This window comes from Cryptomeria japonica, chromosome 7 (assembly GCF_030272615.1).
Source record: "Cryptomeria japonica chromosome 7, Sugi_1.0, whole genome shotgun sequence".
Classification (NCBI taxonomy): domain Eukaryota; kingdom Viridiplantae; phylum Streptophyta; class Pinopsida; order Cupressales; family Cupressaceae; genus Cryptomeria; species Cryptomeria japonica.
Genome location: NC_081411.1, coordinates 633,923,794 through 633,944,760, shown reverse-complemented (window position 1 = coordinate 633,944,760; position 20,967 = coordinate 633,923,794).

Here is a 20,967-nt window from a genome sequence, read left to right as displayed (position 1 = left end):
GTGGCGAAAACATTTTGGAGAGAAGCTATAAGTACAACAGTCTACACAATGAATCGGGTTTTGATGAAAAGATTTAAGGACAAGACACCTTATGAATACTGGTATGAGAGATCACTTGATGTTAGCTATTTTAAGATCTTTGGTTGTAAATGTTTTATTAAGAGAGGTGATTACATAAGAAAGTTTGAAGCTAAGAGTGATGAAGGCATATTTCTTAGATACTCCACCAAGAGTAAGGCCTATAAATGCTTCAACAACCGGACACAAAGAATTGTTGATAGTGCTGATGTTCATGTAGATGAATGTCCTAAAGTCTCAGAAGGAACCAGTTCAGACAAAAAGGATGAAGATCCTTGCATTTTTCTTTTGGAACCTGAAACTGTTAAAAAAAACCAGTAAAACAAATCCTGATGTACTTGTTCAACTGAAACAAATAATTTCAGAAGAAGATGATAATGAAGAAGCTAAACCTAAAGAGGATGATCATGTTATCCCTAGGTATGTGAGACTGAATCATAGTCCTGAATAGATTATTGGGGATAAGGATGCTAGCGTACTAACTAGGAGGAGAATAAGAGAGAACTCTTGCATGATCTCCATCTTTGAACCTAGAAGTGCTAAAGAGGTATTTGGTGATGATCATTGGGTTAAAGCTATGGAGGAGGAATTGGATCAAATTGAGAAGAACAAAACTTGGACCCTGGTACCCCCATCAGTAAACAAGAATGTTGTAGTTACTAAATGGGTGTTCAAAAACAAGTTAAATTAAGATGGTGTTGTAGTTCGCAACAAGGCAAAATTAGTCTACAAACGTTATGCACAAGAAGAAGGAGAAGATTATGGAGAAATTTTTGCACCAGTAGCAAGGCTGGAAGGTGTCAGAACATTACTTCCATTTGCATCTCATAAGAAGTTAAAGGTATACTAGATGGATGTTAAGTCTGCATTTTTGAATGGGATACAAGAAGAAGAGGTTTATATAGAGTAGCCTGATGGTTATGCATTGACAGATAAGGAAGACATGGTATGCAGATTGCATAAAGCTTTGTATGGATTAAATTAGGCACCCAGAGCATGGTATGAACGACTTCATACACATCTAATGAAGATAGGCTTTTATAGAACCAATGATGACATCAATATTTATCTCAAGTCTGAAGGAGATGAAATACTGGTCAGTGAAGTGTTTGTTGATGACATTATATTTGAAGGTAATGATGACATGAGCAATAGTTTTGTAGATGAGATGAAGAATGAGTTTGATATGTCATTAGTAGGGGAAATAAAAAATTTCATAGGCTTATAGATACAACAAATGAAGAATTATATTTTCATTACTCAATCCAAGTATGTGAAAGAAGTTTTGAAGACTTTTGGTATGAGTTACTGTAAACTAGTTGGAACTCCAATGGTTACAGGTTCTAAGCTATCCAAGGATTATGAATCTAAGTCTATAGATGAAAAGGAATACAAATCAGTAATTGGCAAATTGCACTATGTTGTTCACAGTCGACCAAATATTGCCCATGTAGTTGGTATTGTTGCAAGATTTCAGAAGAATCTAAAGGAAGCACATCTGATGGCAACCAAGAGAATATTTAGATATCTAAAAGATATTGTTTACTATGGGTTATGGTATCCATATGGTGGAAATTTTGACTTGAAGGTGTACACAGATGTTGATTGGGCAGGAAATATTGATGACCATAAGAGTACTACTGGTGGAGCACTCTTTCTAGGAGGAAGGCTAGTTTCATGGAGTAGTAAATAGTAGAGTTGTACTTCACAATCTACTATTGAAGTTGAGTATGTAGTAGCTTACATGAATTGCACACAAGCTATTTGGACCACTTTTGTGTATCTTAGAAGTCAATTGGGGGTTGTCCCTCTTCATGAAGTTAGTTGAGCATGATACTGATTGCATCAGTCCCTGAATTACTTGTAGAATCTTACATGGATTGATAAAGAAGTGGATATATTCCATAGGGGGAGCATCAAGTTGCAGTATGTTGTTGATGCACAGTGAGAGAAGAATTGCATGTTTTTTACTTTCACTTTGGCATTGATGTCAAAGGGGGAGAAGAATTATGTCATTGAGGATAATAATTATGTGTTTGATTAGGGAAACCAACAGCAGGCTAAAGACAGACATAGTAAGATCAATACTTGGTAATGTAAACCAGGATTCCTATTCACCAATCACAATAGCAATTAGAGGTGTTGATATTTGTATTTCCATCAATGTGAAAGGGGGAGATTGTTGTCATTTATAGTTTGTTGGCATTTTGCATATAGACTGCATTAATGATATGCTGTCATTGATGTCAATTGTACTGGTAATGGTATTCATGATATTCCCGATGATATTGTTGTTATTGCTTTTGTCTTGTAACCGGTGTGTTAAACTTTGTGGAAGATGTTGTAAACCAGTATGTTAAGTTTGTGATTTGAACCAGTAAACTGGTGTAAAGGATTAAACCTTTCTATGTAATGTAACCAATAAACCCTACCTGTTGATAAACCCTAACCGATCAAGTTTGTTGGTTTATTATCTGGTGAGCCAAAATGATGGAGACATGTGTGATCATTGTATGAGGATTAGAACAGATTGATTTGGCGCGTTTGTTTGATTTCTTGGGAAGGAGCAAAGTGGATTGCATCTAATGCATAGAGCGTGATGAGTTACAAGTCCAATGAAGTAGTGATCATGGAGTGGTTGGAATTTTCTTGAAGAATGTGAAGAGATTGTCATGATTTCTAATGGTCAAGATTGTACCAACTTATTTGTAATCTCGATGATTAGAATTAGGTTTTTGTTGTGTTGTCGACCTAATTATTTTTATATTTAAGGTCGATGAAGTTGTTTGTAAAAGTGTTGGAAAAGTTGGCAAGATTGTCAAAAACCTATGCATGTGTAGTTGCTTCAACAGTGGATGGATCTGTACTTTGAGTAAAGGCAGATTGAAGCTTAAGAAGGATCTAATCAAGCAAATGTAGTGCTATTTAGACAGATCAAGAAAACTTGTTGTTCTCTAACAATTACAATAGAAGTGAAATCCCTTAATCGGGTAAGCTCTAACAAGCTTGGTTACTCATTAAATCCTCTAACAAGGTGGTCCATTAGCTTGGATTCTTAAATCCTTCAGCGAGGTTACTCCTATCAGGGTATTGTGCTTTTCATCAAGGCATATTTGCAAATCCCTTAACTGGGTGATTCCTAACCAGAATTAGTTCCTAACAAGATTTATTGTAAAGCTTTAATAGGCTTGGCTCCTAATAGGGCGAACTTTAGAACAGTTCAGATAGCTATCTTTGTGAGTCCCATCTCAGCGTGGTTTTTACCTATTTGGGTTTTTCACGTATAAATGTTTGTGTCAAGTGGTGAATGCTTTTGTGGTTATGATCTTATTTGTTAATTTGATTAATTTCTAATAAAGCATGATAACTAGAAGAATTGAGAGATGAATATGTTGAGATATGATTAAGCATTATTGATGTTTACAAGGATTGAAGTTGTTTACTATTAAAGTTGTCTTAACAGTCAAAGTTGTTGATGTGAAATATTCTTATGAATATTGATCTTAACTGTGATAAGCTTACTTTGTGTGATTGAATTTGAGTATAGGAACTTTGTATCAATTTTTCATTATACTGATTCACCCCCCCCCTGTCAGTATTCTACCGGATACTTATTCTTTCATCATACCATCAACATAGAAATTAGAACAAAATAATTGTCCTAAGGAAACCACTAAACCTTTGAATCAAAGCTAACTCTAGTCCATTTTATGGAGAATATGACAAATGAGAGACAATGAGATGCATAAGGACATAAAAATTAGAAGCATGTGAATATATTAAAGCAATAAGCACAGAATGCAAACCCCCTTAAAAAATCAATAGTTCTCAAGTCTCTTTCCAAATTTTATAAGTTATTGTTGAACACACATCAACAACCTTATTCTAAATATTTAAATTAAAGACTATTAAATAATAAAACATTCACACATGAACAACAATATTTAATATGTGGAAAACCCAAACTATGAAAAAGCACAGGGATCACAAACTCACAGAATAAATACCCTATATAGAAAATGTAGATGTATAAATATGACCACCTTCTTAAATAAATATTTAATATTTATTTAAATCATATCCCCTTATTAATTAAATTTTATTTAATTAATTCCTTCATATTCATCTATTTAATTAAATTCACATAAACCTTTTCTAACCTTTAATTAAATAAATCACTTTATTTAATACCCCTTTCTCCCTGTTTAATTAAATTTACATTAAATTAAATTAACCTTCACACATAAATAGATCAAATTTATTTATGAAAATCTCTCCCACTTGCATTTATGCAAAATGCATCTTTTTTAGTTAAAATAAAGTAATTTTATTTTAATTAAATCTCATTTCTCCCACTTTCTCTCTCCTAACAAATCCACTTGAATGATTAATATTCTTCTAGAGCCTTTTAATCCTAATCAATTAGTCTTAACCCACTTAATCATATCCTTTCCCCAAACTTGAGGTCATTTCTAAAATTTGGAAGAAAGTTTTTAAAATGAATTAAAGACTTCTTTTATCCAACAAGGTTCCCAAAAGTAGCATGTGTGCACCATACTTTAGCGCATATGTGTCACAATCTAGTGCATACCATTGATAGAGGCAAAAAAATTTAACAGGGTCAGAAATTTAGGCTTGTGAAGCCCACCATGAGGATTTATTTTTTGACTAACTATGTGCAGATTCTAACATTTTCTCAATCTAGGAAAAGGAGGAGCTAGTTTGTCTTCTTTACTTTCTTTATAAGTTGATAAAAACAACTCACTTTCCTTTTATTGGTCTAAAATTTTGACTATCTTCAAACATTACTATCTTGGGATAAAAGGAACTACATGTCTTTTTGGAGAAATATCTCCAAGATAGTATTTTAGAGAATAATTGCAATATGGGATAAAAAGAAAGTGTGTATTATGTGTTTTGAGGTGTTAATTATATGCTCTCCCCTTTATTGGGTGATAAAAAGCCAAAAAATGTTAGGAACCGAAAGGACAACTAAGAGGTGGGGGGTGAATCAGTTGTCAATAAATTATAACCCAAATGTAAATTATTCCAACTTAAAAATTAGTGCTGGAAAACCAAACTTAATGTCGGTAAACCAAACTTAATGTCGGTAAAACAGATTAATAGTTATAGCAATACTAGTATAACCTAATGAATGAAACATAAAAGAAAACAAACTCCATAACACATGACACAAAGATTTTGACATGGAAACCCTGTAAGGGGAAAAACCACGGTGGGAAACCTTACCCACAATCAGATGATACTACTACAGATAGTAAGTGTATACAAATGGGGTTTGCACATGCAAAAAGGCCAACCGCCTAGAGCTCACTGCTCAAACATAAAATAGGAGTCACACTAACTATAGTTGGATGGTTAAATCCAATAATAATGTGTTGCTTCAAAGTAGCATCAACAATTCTAGATTTAGTAGTGGTTTAAGCTTTGACAAACACCTTCATAACCTTCTTTCAACCTCTAGATAATGTCTATGTGATTCGCACAAAGATTTCCTTATATGATCTTCAATATTCGCACATACACTCATATCATTACCATGCCATAACTCTCAAATGAGATCTTACACTTATTTATACAAAACCTAAGACCTTAACATGAGGTCGGCTCCCTAAAGATATTACATTTAAATCAATTACAAAATAAGACTTGATGCACTATAATATGTCGGCCTCAATAAATTTACACAATATCCAATCAATAAACCATTTTCGAAATGTATCATGCTGATTTGGAACATGATATCTTGTACCGGTCCATAACTTGACTTATCTGCCGATAAAGGCAAATATGTCAACCCGATTAGACCAATAAGCAAAACACCAAATCCAAACATCTAATCCATGTCTTCAACATAACCAAATGATCTCTAGATTATAACAAGTCATCATCACTATCAATGAACATATACTGGTGATTGTGCATAAGCCACTAATCATGCCGGTGAACACAATGTGATGGTTCAACAACAAACCAATATAACTAGAGTGTCAAATCAACAATGTAGACCTCCAAAAATATAAGTGTTGACATCAATGAAGAAACCAATGCAACACATGATGAAGTCATCCATAATACCAACAATCTCCCCCTTAGGCATTGATGGCAACACTAGATGGAAAAACATCTAAGTGCCAAAAATAGAACTCCAAAAACCAACAAACCAAAAATATCCCAAAATAGATCAATACCAGAAATCAAAGCCAAAATACATCTCTCCAAGTAGAATGTTCATCTCTCCCCAAAATACAAAGATTTTCCATAGATATCTCTCCCCCTTTGACATCAAATGCCAAAGCAATTAAGAATCAAAATCAGAACATAACATACAACTAACTACTCCCCCTCAGAAGTAGCTCTCCTTCATCAAAGCTGGAAAAAGATTTTTTTGTTAGTTCCTATTGGTTTGATGCCAATATTCAATATCTAAGTCTCTGTCGATGGGGAAATTACCCCAAGCTACTCTCTGAGATATTCAAATGTTTCCTTAGGAAAAGGCTTTGTAAAGATATTTGCAATTTACTCTTTAGTATTCACATAAACCAATCTTACTTCATTTGCTTCAACATTCTCTTTCAGAAAATTGTACTTAATAGAAATATGCTTTGTCTTAGAGTGAAATACCAGATTCTTTGATATGTCAATTGCTGTTGAATTATCACAATAAATATTTACCGGTTCTTTGCATTTTACCTTAATATCCTTCAACATTTTCTTGATCCATAATACCTGAGTGCAATTAGTTGCTGCTACAACATATTTTGCTTGAGCTGTAGATAATGATGTACAACTCTACTTCTTGTTGATCCATTATATCAATCTTCTTCCAAGAAAGAATGCACTGCCAGTGGTACTCTTTATGTCATCTACATCTCTTGCCCAATTTGAATCTGTATATACACATAACTCAAAATTTTCATTCTTAGGATACCATACACCAAGACTTGTTGTGCCTTGTAGGTAGCGGAAAATCCTTTTTACTGTCGATTCATGATTTTCTTTAGGGTTGCTTTGAAATCTTGAAATAATACATACTGCGTTCATTATATCAGGTCTAGTTTGTGTCAAATACTATAATCCTCCAATCATATATTTGTACCTTGTCAAATATATAGGAGCTAAATCATCCTTCAATGTCAATTTATAAGTTGTAGACATAGGAGTACTTACCGGTTTGGAGTTTTATGTACCAAATTTCTTCAAAATTTCCTTCAAGTATTTTGTTTGACATATGAATATACCTTTATCAGTTTCTGAAATCTACAAACCTAGAATTTTTTTTATCTCTCCAATCATAGACATTTCAAATTCTTCCTGCATCTTGTTAGCAAAGTCTTTACATAATCCATCTTCACCTCCAAAAATGATATCATCCACAAATACTTCAATAACCAAAATTTTATCATTAGTAATTTTGTAGTACAAATTACGGTAAGCATTACCTTTTGTGTATCTAACCTTTAGAAGAGATTTATCCAATCTAGCATACCAAGTCTAGGAGCTTGCTTCAATCCATATAAAGCTTTCCTTAACCTACAAACCATATCCTTATCATCTGTCAATGAAAATCCATTAGTTTGTTCAATGTAAACTTCCTCTTCAAGGTCTCCATTCAAAAATGCACATTTTACATCCATCTAATAAACTTTATAGTTCTTATGAGCTGCAAAAGCAAGAAATAGTTTAACTGCCTCAATTTTGGCTACTGGTGCAAAGGTTTGATTATAATCAATTCCTTCTTTCTAAGAAGAACCTTTACAAACTAATCTTTCTTTGTTTCTAATTACCTCACAATCTTCATTAAGTTTATTTCTAAATACCCTTTTAGTTCCAATTACATTTTTTTCTTTAGGCTGGGGAACTAATGTCCAGGTATTGTTCTTTTCAATCTGTTCTAATTCATCTTCAATTGCTTTTATCCAATGTTTATCTTGACATGCTTCAATAATAGATGCTAGTTCAACTTGAGAAATGAAACATACCTCTTCATTTTCCAATCTTCCTCTTGTTATAACACCTTGATTTTTGTTTCCAATTATCTGATTCTCTGAATGATTCAATCTTACATACCTGGGTTTATTCACATCTTGTTGTTCTTTTAGTCACAGTTAAGTTTTCTGATGATGCCGATGTGACTGGATCTACATTCTATACCAGTGCAATTTGTGTCGGCTCATTTATAATCATGTCAACTATCGGTTTAGAATCTACAGACCTTGATTCACCTCTTAAATGTTCATCTATCTTCACATTAGTACTTTCAATCATTTTCTACAACTTTTTATTATAACATCTCTATGCCTTGCTTCTAGATGAATAACCAGGAAATATTCCTTCATCACTTCTAGGATCAAATTTTCCAATAGACTCATCTCTTGTAATATAGCATTTGCTTCCAAATATTCTGAAGTATTTAAGAGTAGGAGTATGACCAAACTATAGTTCATAAGGGGTCTTACTGGTTTCACCTTTGATGTGAACTTTGTTGAAAGTGTAAACTGATGTATTCACTTCTTCTCTCCAGTACACATGAGGTAGATTTTCTTCCATCATCATGGTTCTTGTTGCATCCAGAATAGTTTTGTTCTTTATTTCCCCAACTCCATTTTGCTAAGGTGTCTAGGGTGTTGATAGTTGTCTTTTGATTTCATTCACTTCACAGAATGTATTAAATTCCCTATATGTAAACTCTCCTCCTTGATCAGATCTCAAACATTTCATTTTATTGCCAGTTTCATTCTCTACCATTTTGTTGTATATCTTGAATTTCCCAAAAGCTTCTGATTTCTCCCTAAGAAAAGTAACCTAACACATTCTAGAATAATCATCAATTATTAGCATAAAGTATCTATCACCCTGAAGACTTCTTGTTCTTTCCGAACCACATAGATCAATATGAATTAAATCAAGAATATTATTAGATTTCTCAAAAGTTACCTTAAATGTTGTTCTAACTTGCTTTCCCATTTGACATTCCTTACATACCGGATTATGAGGTTTCACAATCTTAGGTAAATCCCTTACTTCCTTAGTTGAACTGATCTTAACAATGCAATCAAAATTCACATGACAGAGTCTCTTATGCTATAACCAACTTTCATCAATGTGAGCAATCAAACATGTCTTATCACTGGTATTCAAATGAAAGATATTACCTTTAGTCTGATTACCGGTTGCAATCTCCAATCCAATTCTGTTTACAATTTTGCATTTTCCATTCTTGAATTGTAACTGAAATCCTTTTTCCACTAACTGACCAACACTCAAAAGATTATGCTTTAAACCTTCAACATAATAAATATTGTCAGTATTGTGCTTACCAACCAAAGATATAATGCCTCTTCCTTTGATTAAATAAGCTTTGTCATATCCAAATCTTACTATACCTCCATTACATTCTCAAAATGACAAGAATTTGCTTATATCACCAGTCATATGATGTGAGCATCCACTATCAATGATCCATTCATACTTTTCTTCAATTTTTGCTACTAGTGTCTTCTCTACCGGTTTGACAATAGGTGTCGATTGATCTTCTTTTATTGCAATAAATGCCTATCCACTATCTGTTTGAACTTCATCTGAATCATCTGTAACACCTTCATTTGCATAGTAACATGACTTATCTCTGTTTTTCTTAAATTTGTACCTCTGATATCAGGGTTAGGCTTATATGTTCTCTTTTCTTCCTCTCGTAATCTTGCATGTCTATCAAGACACCTAGATGCTATATGACCAATTTTATTGCAATTAAAACATTTGAAAGGTGCTTTACCTTCATACTTACTTCCTACTAGACCTTTAGGCATCTTCCTTGCAAATAGTGCTTCAAGTTCTTCAAGTTCTTCATTTTCTCTCTTGATATCTTCAAGTTCCTTTGCATAAAGTGCTTTCCAATCAGATTTTTCAGATGATGATGATGATGTTGATGATGATGCTTTGAAAGCTAAATTAGTCTTGACTGTAGCAATAGGACCAAATTCTTCAAGCTCAAATGCCAAAAGTTTTCCAACCAAAGCATCTCTAGATACTGATGTATTAGGCATTGTTCTCAACTCATTAATAGAAGTCACTTTCATTTTGTAAGTTGGTGGGAAAGCTCTTAAAACTTTAGAAATAATTTCATCTTCACTTAAAGATCCTCCACAACATTGTATTCCTAAAACAATTTCATTAACTCTTTCCATAAATGCAAAAATTATTTCGTCTTCTTCCATTTTTAAATTTTTATACCCGACCCGGTAACATTCTAGTTTTGCAATTTTGACAGTGGTATCTCCTTCATTCAATGTTTCTAGTTTATCCCAAATAGCCTTAGTAGTAGATTGGTCTGATAATCCCATGACTTTTTGATCTGATAATATGCTCAGAAGTGGTTCTCTTGCATTGCAATCATTCTCCAAGTCCATAGCCAATGTCAGTGGATGACGGTTATTCAGAGTAGGACCAACATAGCCATTCTTTGTAACATCACATATATCTCTTCCAATGTAGTTCAGATGTGTTTCCATTCTGATTTTCCATATACCATAATTAGTTCCATGAAGTTTAGGACTATCCTTCCTAAAAAAATTTGCTGCCATAGGATCTCCTCAAGCTATTAGGCTTCTGCAAAAAGAGGACTCAACTCTGATACCAATTGTTAGGAACTAGAAGGACAATTGAGAGGGGAGGGTGAATCAGTTATCAATAAATTATAACCCAAATGTAAATTATTCCAACTTAAAACTTAGTGCCGGTAAACCAAACTTAATGCTGATAAAACAGATTAACAATTATAGTAGTACCGATATAACTTAATGCATGAAACAGAAAAGAAAACAACATCCATAACACATGACACAAATATTTTGACATGGAAAACTGGTAAGGGGAAAAACCATGGTGGGAAACCTTACCCAAAATCAAATGATACTACTACAGATAGTACGTGTATACAAATGGGGTCTGCACATGCGGAAAGGCCAACCGCCTAAAGCTCACTGCTCAAACACAAAATAGGAGTCACATTGACTAAATTTGGATGGTTAAATCCAATAACAATGTACTGCTTTAAAGTAGCATCAACAATGTTGGATTCAGTACTGGTTTAACCTCTGACAAACACCTTCATAACCTTCCTTCAACCTCTACATAATGTCTACATGATTTGCACAAGGATTTGCTTATATGATCTTCAATATTCACACATAAACTCATATCATTACCATGCCATATCTCTCAAATGTGATCTTACATTTATTTATACAAAACCTAAGGCCTTAACATGAAGTCAGCTCCCTAGAGATATTACATTTAAATCAATTAAAAAATAAGACTTGATGTGATACAATATGTCATCCTCAATACATTTACACAATATCCAATCAATCAACCATTTCCAAAATGTGTCATGCTAATCTGGAACATGATTTCTTGTATGGGTCCATAACCTAGACTTATTTGCCAGTAAAGGCAAATATGTCAACCCGATTAGACCAATAAGCAAAACACCAAATCCAAACATCCAATCCATGTCTTCAACATAACCAAATGATCTCCAGATGATAACAAGTCATCATCACTGCCAGTGAACCATATAACCTATTGGTGAACATATATCGATGACTGTGCATAAGCCACTAACCATGCCAGTGAACACAATGTGTCAGTTCAATAACAAACCAATATAACCAGAGTGCCAAATCAACAATGTAGACCTCCAGAAAGATAAGTGTTGACATCAATGACAAAACCAATTCAACACATGACGAAGTCATCCATAATACCAACAAAAATACCATTTTTTAAAGCCTTCTTTCAATTTAGCAAGCACAACCTTTAGAGGGCCTGTCTTTCAGAATGCCTTGAGGGGGCTAGTGAGAAGAGAATGACCCAAGTGAGTACGGCTAAAGCCAAGCAATGTAACTCACTATAAATAAATATCTTTTGGGATGAAAATCTTAGGGACGAAGCATATTTGAGTTATCTCTTTGAGATCTCTCATGTTGAGAACTTTTTAGGGCCTTCCGATCTCAATCACACTTGTGTGAATACATCTTGTTAGATAATTTGTTTGGCTATAGGCCTCAATTGTGCTTGCAGGACTTCAAAGAATACCTTCGAATGAAATCCTTACAAAAAACCTTTTAGCATTAGAAGCTTTGGGCCGAGTTGGTTGCCAAATATTGGAAATATCATGGTGCAAGGGTGGGGAAGAATCCACCCCCAAGATTACTCACCATATATCTCCCTGTTGAACACAATGTACTACTAAGAGGGAAGTGAATCTGTGGTTCCTAAATTATTTTCTTTTTAAACAACCTTAGTATACCAGTTAACACCCTAAGCACTAAAAAATCAAACCAGTTAGACTAATATGGATATCAAAATAGGCAAACAAACAAATGCAACCCACAACACCAATTGTATGAGGAAAACCCAATATGGTAAAACATCGGCAAGAAATGTTGCTAGAGTCTACTACTCCAATCCAGCCTCACAATGAAATAATAGATTACAATGATTTAGGGCACCAAACCAAGGAGGACCAACCCCTACTGATTTAGGGCATCAACCAAATGAGCACCAAGCCCAACACCAAGCTTGAACTCAGTGATGTATAATGAAATACAATTTTGATACAATTATAGCATGTGGTTGCAAATGAGTTCTACAACACCTGATCAATATATTTTTGTCTGTTAACAACCTCCCCTTCTTCACTGTTTCTCACACCGTCAGTTATCAAATTACTCTCTCTGATCACTCACTGGTTACTCTTAACCTCTCTTCTTTCTCCCTCTGCCTCACACCACACTATGTCACTCTCAAATTCCTTCTTGATCAATCACACCTCACCGATCAGCTTAATTGTTAGACCTGCAACAGTTTACTGATTACTTTGTCTCTACTAGGTAGACCCTCTCACCGCTTCGCCTGTTAACTCACTTTTCAACTTTTTTAGAATAAACTCTAAGGAAGATGAGCTTTCTCCTTGATCAAGCTCTCTTCTCTCTCACTCTTTGTATCAAGTGTCAACTAATTTTAGTCTCGAGATCACATATTTATCCTCTAGGGTTCCTACCAAAACATCATTCAAACAGTTTTGTGTTAATTTTTGCCTTCACCAACTCAATCAGTATTAGATTTGATCTAATCTTCTTTTTCAGAGACATGATCTGCATTTCATCAATCAACACTGTTAACACCTTGCATTTGAATGTGCATTTTCTATATCTAGAGGTTTGCACCATGCTTTTCTGCGTTTCTTTGTCACACGCCATTAATGGCTCAGTTGTTTCTTTCAGCAAATGGGTATGAAGATCAGATCTTATTGCAAGATAAATTCAATCGATTGCCAACTTGTCTTCCTCGAGTTGTAATCTTCTTCCATCCTCCCATGACTTGCGGGTTCTTCATAAAAGTTGATGTTCTTGCTGACTATTATGTCAATGCACTAGTGTAGGGACACTTAGCACATTTTGGTAACTTTTTTCTAGGATGTTGGAATCATGTTTTTAGTTTTGTAATAAGGCCAAGAGGCCATTGAGTGTCTTCTCAAATGATTGTAAGGGCCCTAAGAGTCTTTGTTTGGCCAATGTTGGCTTTTGAGCTCTTAAGGGTGCCAGGTAGAGTACTTACTAGGATAAGTTGTTTTTGGGTTAATGTGGGTTGGTTGATGTTGTTTTGAGATTTTTAAGGTCATATGAGCCATTTGAAAGTGACCAAGTTTGGGTTTGAGAAAAGTTGTTCACCTATGCAACAAATTGCAAAAGTTGCTCATAGCAACTTTGCAACATTTTCATACACCAATGGTTAGCTGGTTGTCACATTCAGTTGTAAGCATATGTAACTACTCCAAGGCTAGTATATGGCTTGGAAAGACCGATGATAAATGGTTGTTGAAGGTGTTTGAAGATCTGAAGCAAATAAATAATTTTTGGTTTCCCATTTGGTGTGTTTTATCGTGTTATTGTTGTTCTTTGCAAGTTTGTACGACCTGTACCAACTGAGAATCCCAAAAAAGAATCATGGATTGTTAGTTTGGTGTCTTACCTTCATTTTATTTTTGATTTGGAGTCTTGAAGTGTTGTAGTTTGTCACTAATCTTCATTTTGTTGCAGGCGGGTTCAAGAGCCCTAAAAACTAGGGTTTTGAGACCAAAATCGCTCCAACCTAACATTCCATGGTGGATATCCTCTCTAAAATCTTGTGGAATGTTAGGTTGTAATGTATTCTATGTTTTCTTTTTGGTATAGAGATAGGGGAAGCTAAACTAAAGATTAGCCATCATACCCTAGGCTTGGCACGTTGAGTTGGCAAGCATTATGAATCATGGATAACAAGCCCTAATTGGGTGAATCCAGTGGGTAGAGGTCCAATATGATTGGTTTTTAATTCCATATGGAATCAAAAAACCCAAGCTATCATCAGTTCACTCAGGCAAATGGACTGGTGAAGGATTTTTGATCAATCCCTATTTTTAAGGCCTAGGAAGGGGCAATTAGGCCTAATTAACTGGTAAGGGTTAGATATGTTAATGATAAAACCCACCTCCAATTTTGAGATATTCTATGTAAATCCCAAAAGGGTGTCTATAATGTAAAATATTTCATAGGGTTGTTAAGGAATTTTAGTAGATAAATGCAGAATACCCCGCTGATAGTGCTATTGGATTTGGGTCTCTTGTTAGGTCTAAAAGTGCAGTTTATTTGTAAAACAACAAACCAGTAAGTGTCAAATATATTGAGTAAGGAATAGGGTTGGTAATCCTTCCAAAATCATCCATCCTAATTTGTGTAGTTTGGGGAATGAAGATCATGTGGTAGAGGGGTTGGACTTTACAGTTCAGTGTGAAAGGGAGTGGGAAAGCAAGATCTCCTAACAAAGAAAATAGAACTCACAAAACAACAAGTTCTTATCCTAGGCTACGTAACTTGGGAAGGTCAGAGAGGGTAAGCCTTGCAGACCCTTGGAGGGTGTGAGGAGTAGAATCATTGGATGGTTCTTGTGTAGCTTGGAGGAGATACCTAGGCAAGGTAGCACAAACCAGTGAGAGACAACTCACTCTACATCATGCACACTTCACCAACCTGTGCATGATCACCACCTAGCTTCCAGTTCTCATCTTTGTTGACATCACCCTCTACTTGGTTTTCCATGTTGGTTTGACATTCTTTGTTGACCTTCAACTCACCTTACCAATATAGCCTTACTCCACTAGCGAGCCTTCATACCTGCAAACCTCTTCTTTGATAGTGGATCAACTTGTCCCTCCATTAAACATGTTGGTCCTACTACTTATTCCATTTATCGACAACATTAACCTTCTCTGAGTATACCGATTTACATCCTTCAATTCTTCTCTTGCTTACCTTACTGTGGTCCTTCTTTACCGGTTGATGACACATTTCATGTGTACCAATAACCTTCCTTCTATCCACTTACACACATATGGATTGGCATCATCATGTCTTACTTCTTCTATACTAGTCACAACTTCTTACTCACTAGTGATCATGCCAAACCAGTTGACATCAATGAGAACTTAATGCCAACAATCTCCCCGTTTGGCATTGATGTCAACTTACTACAAGACTTCATACCGGTAGATTTCTCCCCCTGTGACACAATGACAAAGGGTTAGGGTACTTAATACTCCTCCTTTGATACATTCCTATCTCCCACTTAGTGAAATCTTCTCTTAGTAATTACAACTAGTATTGAGACATACAACCTTGAAATTTCCCTATGATCAACATGTGGTTCAAGAGTTATAGATGTTTCTATGAACTTCCCCTAAACCACATAACTCCTTACTAACTTAAGTGCATAAGGTAGGTGACCGAACTCCCAACTTGTGTCTTAAGTACTCAAAAGTTCTTACCAGCAATGGTTTGGTGAAAATGTCTTCCACTTGTTCTCCTATAGGGACATAGTCCATCTTTACTTCCTATTCTTCAACCTTCTCTCTGAGAAAATGATACTTGATGGCTATATGCTTTGTTATGGAATGCATCACCGGATTCTTTGATATGTTTTTTGCACTTGAATTATCACACTAGATGGGAATAGGATTAGAGATGTCCACCTATATGTCCTTAAGGGTTTTCTTCATCCAAAGAACCTAAGAGCAGAATGTAGAAGCAACAATGTAATGTACTTCAACAGTTGATAGGGAGACCGAATCTTGCTTCTTGCTATGCCATGAGACCAGCCAATCACCTAGGAAGAATGCACCACCACTTGTGCTCTTCTAGTCATCAATGCAACCTTCCCAATCACCATCAGTATATGCTTCCAAGAGGAATTCCCCTTGTTTAGGGTACCACAATCCATAATTGAGTGTTCTTTGTAAGTGCCTAAAAATTCTTCTTACGACATTCATATGTGACTGCTTAGGTGCAGCCTAAAATATATCCACCATGCACAGTGCCTAGATTATATCTAGTCTAGATGTAGTAAGATACAATAGGCTTCCTATCATGGATCTATACAATGTCTGATCCACCACTGGTGATTCATCATTCTTTCTTAATTTGTTTTCGGTCACCATTGGAGTACTTACTGGTTTTTAGTCCTCCATTTGAAATTTCTTCATCCTTTGCATACTTTGTTTGTGAGATGAATAATCCCTTATCTTGCTATGATATCTACAAACCAAGGAAGTATGCCAATTCTTCAAGCATTGACATATCAAATTCTAACTGCATCTGATCATCAAAGTCTTTGCAAAGGGTGTCCTTGTTGCCTTCAAAATAATGTCATCTACATACACAACTACAATGATCATGTGGTTTCCATCTTTCTTGATGTATAAATTATTTTGAGAACTCCCCTTTTTAAATCCTTGGTCCTTCAGGTACTGATCTAGCCTTGAATATCATGCTCTAGGAGTTTTCTTTAAACCATACATAGTTTTCTTCAACCAACACACAAAGGTTTCATTATCATGTAGTAGAAACCCTTCTGGTTGCTCCATGTACACTTCTTGTTCCAAATTTCTATTGAGGAAGGTAGATTTTACATCCATTTGATATAATTTATAACCCTTGTAGGAAGAAAAGGATAGAAACATTCTAATTGCTTCTAATCTAGCTACTGGTGCAAATGTTTCTTCAAAATCAATGCCCTATACTTGAGAGTAACCCTTGCACACAAGTCTACCTTTATGCTTAACAATTTTACCTTCTTCATTCATCTTATTCCAGAAGACCCATTTGGTGCCAATGATGTTTTTGTCTTCCATCTAGGGACTAATTCCTAAGTCTTGTTCTTCTCAATCTATTGCAACTCTTCTTTCATAGAATCCATCTATTCTTGTCTTTTGCTAGCCTCATTGAATATTTTAAGTTATACTTCAATCACGAGGGTGAAGATGACTTGTTCATCATTTTGGGAAAGTCTTCTCCTAGTCTGCACACAATCACTCTTATTACATAGAATCTTCTCTTTTGGGTGGTTCATTAGCACATATTGGTTAGGATCATTTTTGGATGCTTCTTCTGGTTCATTGTCTGACTGATCTTCTTAACCTTCATCATCAAAATCATCATATCGGTTTACCTATCATGATTTTGATGCACACTCTCAATGACTCTTCTTAGTCTTTTGTTGTAACATTTATAGGCCTTACTGTTAGATGAGTAGCCAAGTAAGATTCCTTCATCACTCCTGGAATCAAAACTACCTAAACCATCCATATCTCTCTTGATAAAACACTTGCTTCCAAATACCTTAAATTGCTTGACTAATGGTTTCCGGTCATACCACAACTCATAAGGTGTCATTCTTCTAATTGTTCTTAATTGAACCTAGTTCAAAGTATATGCAGAAGTATGAACCAATTCCTTCCAATATATATCCTAAAAACTGGCCTCATTTAACATGGTTTTGGCCATCTCTTTGATCCTCTAGTTCTTCCTTTCTACCACACCATTTTGTTGTGGTATCCTAAAGGCTAAGTATTTCCTTCTAATTCCATGTCTCACAATAATATTTAAATTCATTTGATGTGAACTCTCCACCCCGATCTAATATTAGACATTTCAGCTTGCACCCAGTTTCCTTCTCCACCATCTTCCTAAAGATCTTGAATCTATCAAATGCTTGTGATTTATCTTGTAGGAAAGTGACCTATGTCATTCTTGAATAGTCATCAATGAAGAGCATAAAATATCTTTTACCGACAAGAGCTCTTGTCCTAGTTGGACCATATAGATCTATATGTACAATTTCAAGTGGTCTTGAGGTGTTGTGTTCTTTTGGTTTGAAGCTCACCTTGGTCTGCTTCCCTTTCACACATTCATCACAAATTATGCTTACCGGTTTGATAATGGGTGGAATATTTCTTACACGCCCCTTTTTCCTAATTGCAACTAAGTTATCAAAATTTATGTGGCCTAATATTTTGTGCCACAACCAGATTTCATCCACTTATCCCAACATACATTGGGATTTAAAACAATCTTTTAGATTGTATAGATTACCATCTGTCCTCTTTCCTTTAGCTACAACCTGACCAGTACTCTCTTTCTTTATCTAGAAGCTAGTAGAATCAAAGGTGGATTTGTAACCTTTGTCACACATTTGACTCACACTTAGCAAGTTGTTCTTTAGTCCTTCTACATAATATTTAGAGTACCTTTTCAATTTATTTTGATGGATGAGTTGTCTCTGAATCTTACTGAACCTCCATTCCAATCTTCAATATTGATAAATTTCTTTTTATTACTAGTCATGTTGTTGGAACAACCATTGTCTACACCCCATAGATTTTTCCTTTCAACATGTAAGGTAGTCTACACTATCAGACTTGATTCTGCCTTGTCCTTTTCTTTCTCAGCCCATACCGATTTGGTTTCCTTCTTATTGTCAGCTACTATTTTGTGTTTCAGTGTAACTACCAGTTCTTGATCAGGGTTTGTCCTCTTCTACTTGATTTTCCTAATTTTCAATTTTGATGGATGAGTTATCTCTGAATCTTACTGAACCACCATTCCAATCTTCAAGATTGATAAATTTATTTTTATTACTAGTCATGCTATTGGAACAACCATTGTCTACAACCCATAGATTTTTCCTTTTAGCATGTAAGCAGTCTGCACTATTAAACTTGATTTTGCCTTGTCATTTTCTTTCTCAACCCATACCGATTTGGTTTCCTTCTTCTTGTCAGCTGCTATTTTGTGCTTCTCTATAACTACCGATTCTTGATCAGGGTTTGTCCTCTTCTACTTGATTTTCCTATTTTTATAAAACTTGGCTATATGTCCAAACTCTTGACAGTTATAGCATTTCACATTTTCATTTAATGATGAATCTTTGAAACTATTGCAGGACACCGGTTTATTATTCCTACATTCAAAAATTCTATGAGCAAATCCATTTCACTGATAATAGACAACATTCATATCCCAAAGTGCATTAAATGGATTTCTACTCTCATAACTCATAGTGGGCTTATTGGTTAATCTACAGTCAGCTATCCTATGTCAAAATTTATTACACCAGTAACAATAACCATGAAAATTTGGAACATACCAATTAGGTTGACTTTGTCTTGCAAATGTCTTCCTCATCGGGGGTCTCCCTTTCATATTGTTGAATCTAGTGGATCCTTCATGATCAACTTTTCCACTTCTCCTTGGATTTGCATGCCGGTACATTGAGTCTGGCCTCCAGTTCATTTGATTGTGTATACCAGTTTGTGTGATGGTTTTTAACAACATGTGGATAAGTTTTCTTACTATGAATGTCTTCTTCTCTTCACCTTCACTTGAAAAAGTGAACTCTACCTCTTTACCGGATGTGTTTTCGTCGTTTGAACTTTGTCCTTCTTCAAATCCTAGTGAAGGGCACCTCTTCTTTTCATGGTCTTTTCATGCCATTAGGGGTGTCTAGTGTTTGTTTTGTGTTTACTTATGTTTTCATAATGGGTTGGATCTCAAGGATCAACCTAGATGTAATAAAATACCTTTGTGTGGTCAATAATCTCTCAGGTGCACATATAAGCCTAGAGGTCTATTAGGCTATATGGGCTTGAATCATGAAATTTTGTGTTTACGATCCTAAAATGTTGTTTTAGGTGTTTTTAAGGTTAATGATATCCTTAGATATGTTTGATAAGGCTTAGGTGATTAGGAATCCAAAGTTGCCAAAGTTGCATTAAAGTTGTCATTGTTGTCAAAACAAGTTTTTGAAAAGTTGTTGGTTGTGTTGTTCACCAAAAGTGATAACCCAAGACACCTATAAATCTATCTATGAGATAGCCAATCTCAATCAATGAAACACCTCAGGGCTTGGACAACATAACATAGGATCCTAATGATCCTCCTGCACTTCAGGTTCTGCTAGACCTAGGGGGGGACACCCCTTTTATGCATTGAATACAACAATCACAAACATAAGACCGCATCAACAATGAGTAGACAAACCATTCCACAAGCTCACCAAATTAGGTAACATGTACAGATGGGCTGGATCTTATACAAATAATAGGTGAAATAGAGCTTTGGAAGGATAGAACATTAACCCCTAAACATAAATGGAAATAGATTTATCTTTTAAAATGTATATCTGAGACCATTCCCAAATCTGTCAAAGACTAGTGCCTTGTTCATTGGGCAGTAGAGTCACTCACAAAACTACAAAGATAAATCATAGATGCAAGTTTGTTTTCCTTAAACAAGATATTCATGCATCAATACCTTATATTAATGCACTATTTGATTCATTCACAAATTCATCAGATCTGGATATATATTTCATTATTTATGACTAACTATAGAATTTAAACTCTTCATTGAAGAATGCCTACAAAAAATCATACAATCTCCTTGAGATGACAAATTATAAGCCTCCTTGAGGATTCAATTCATAACAATT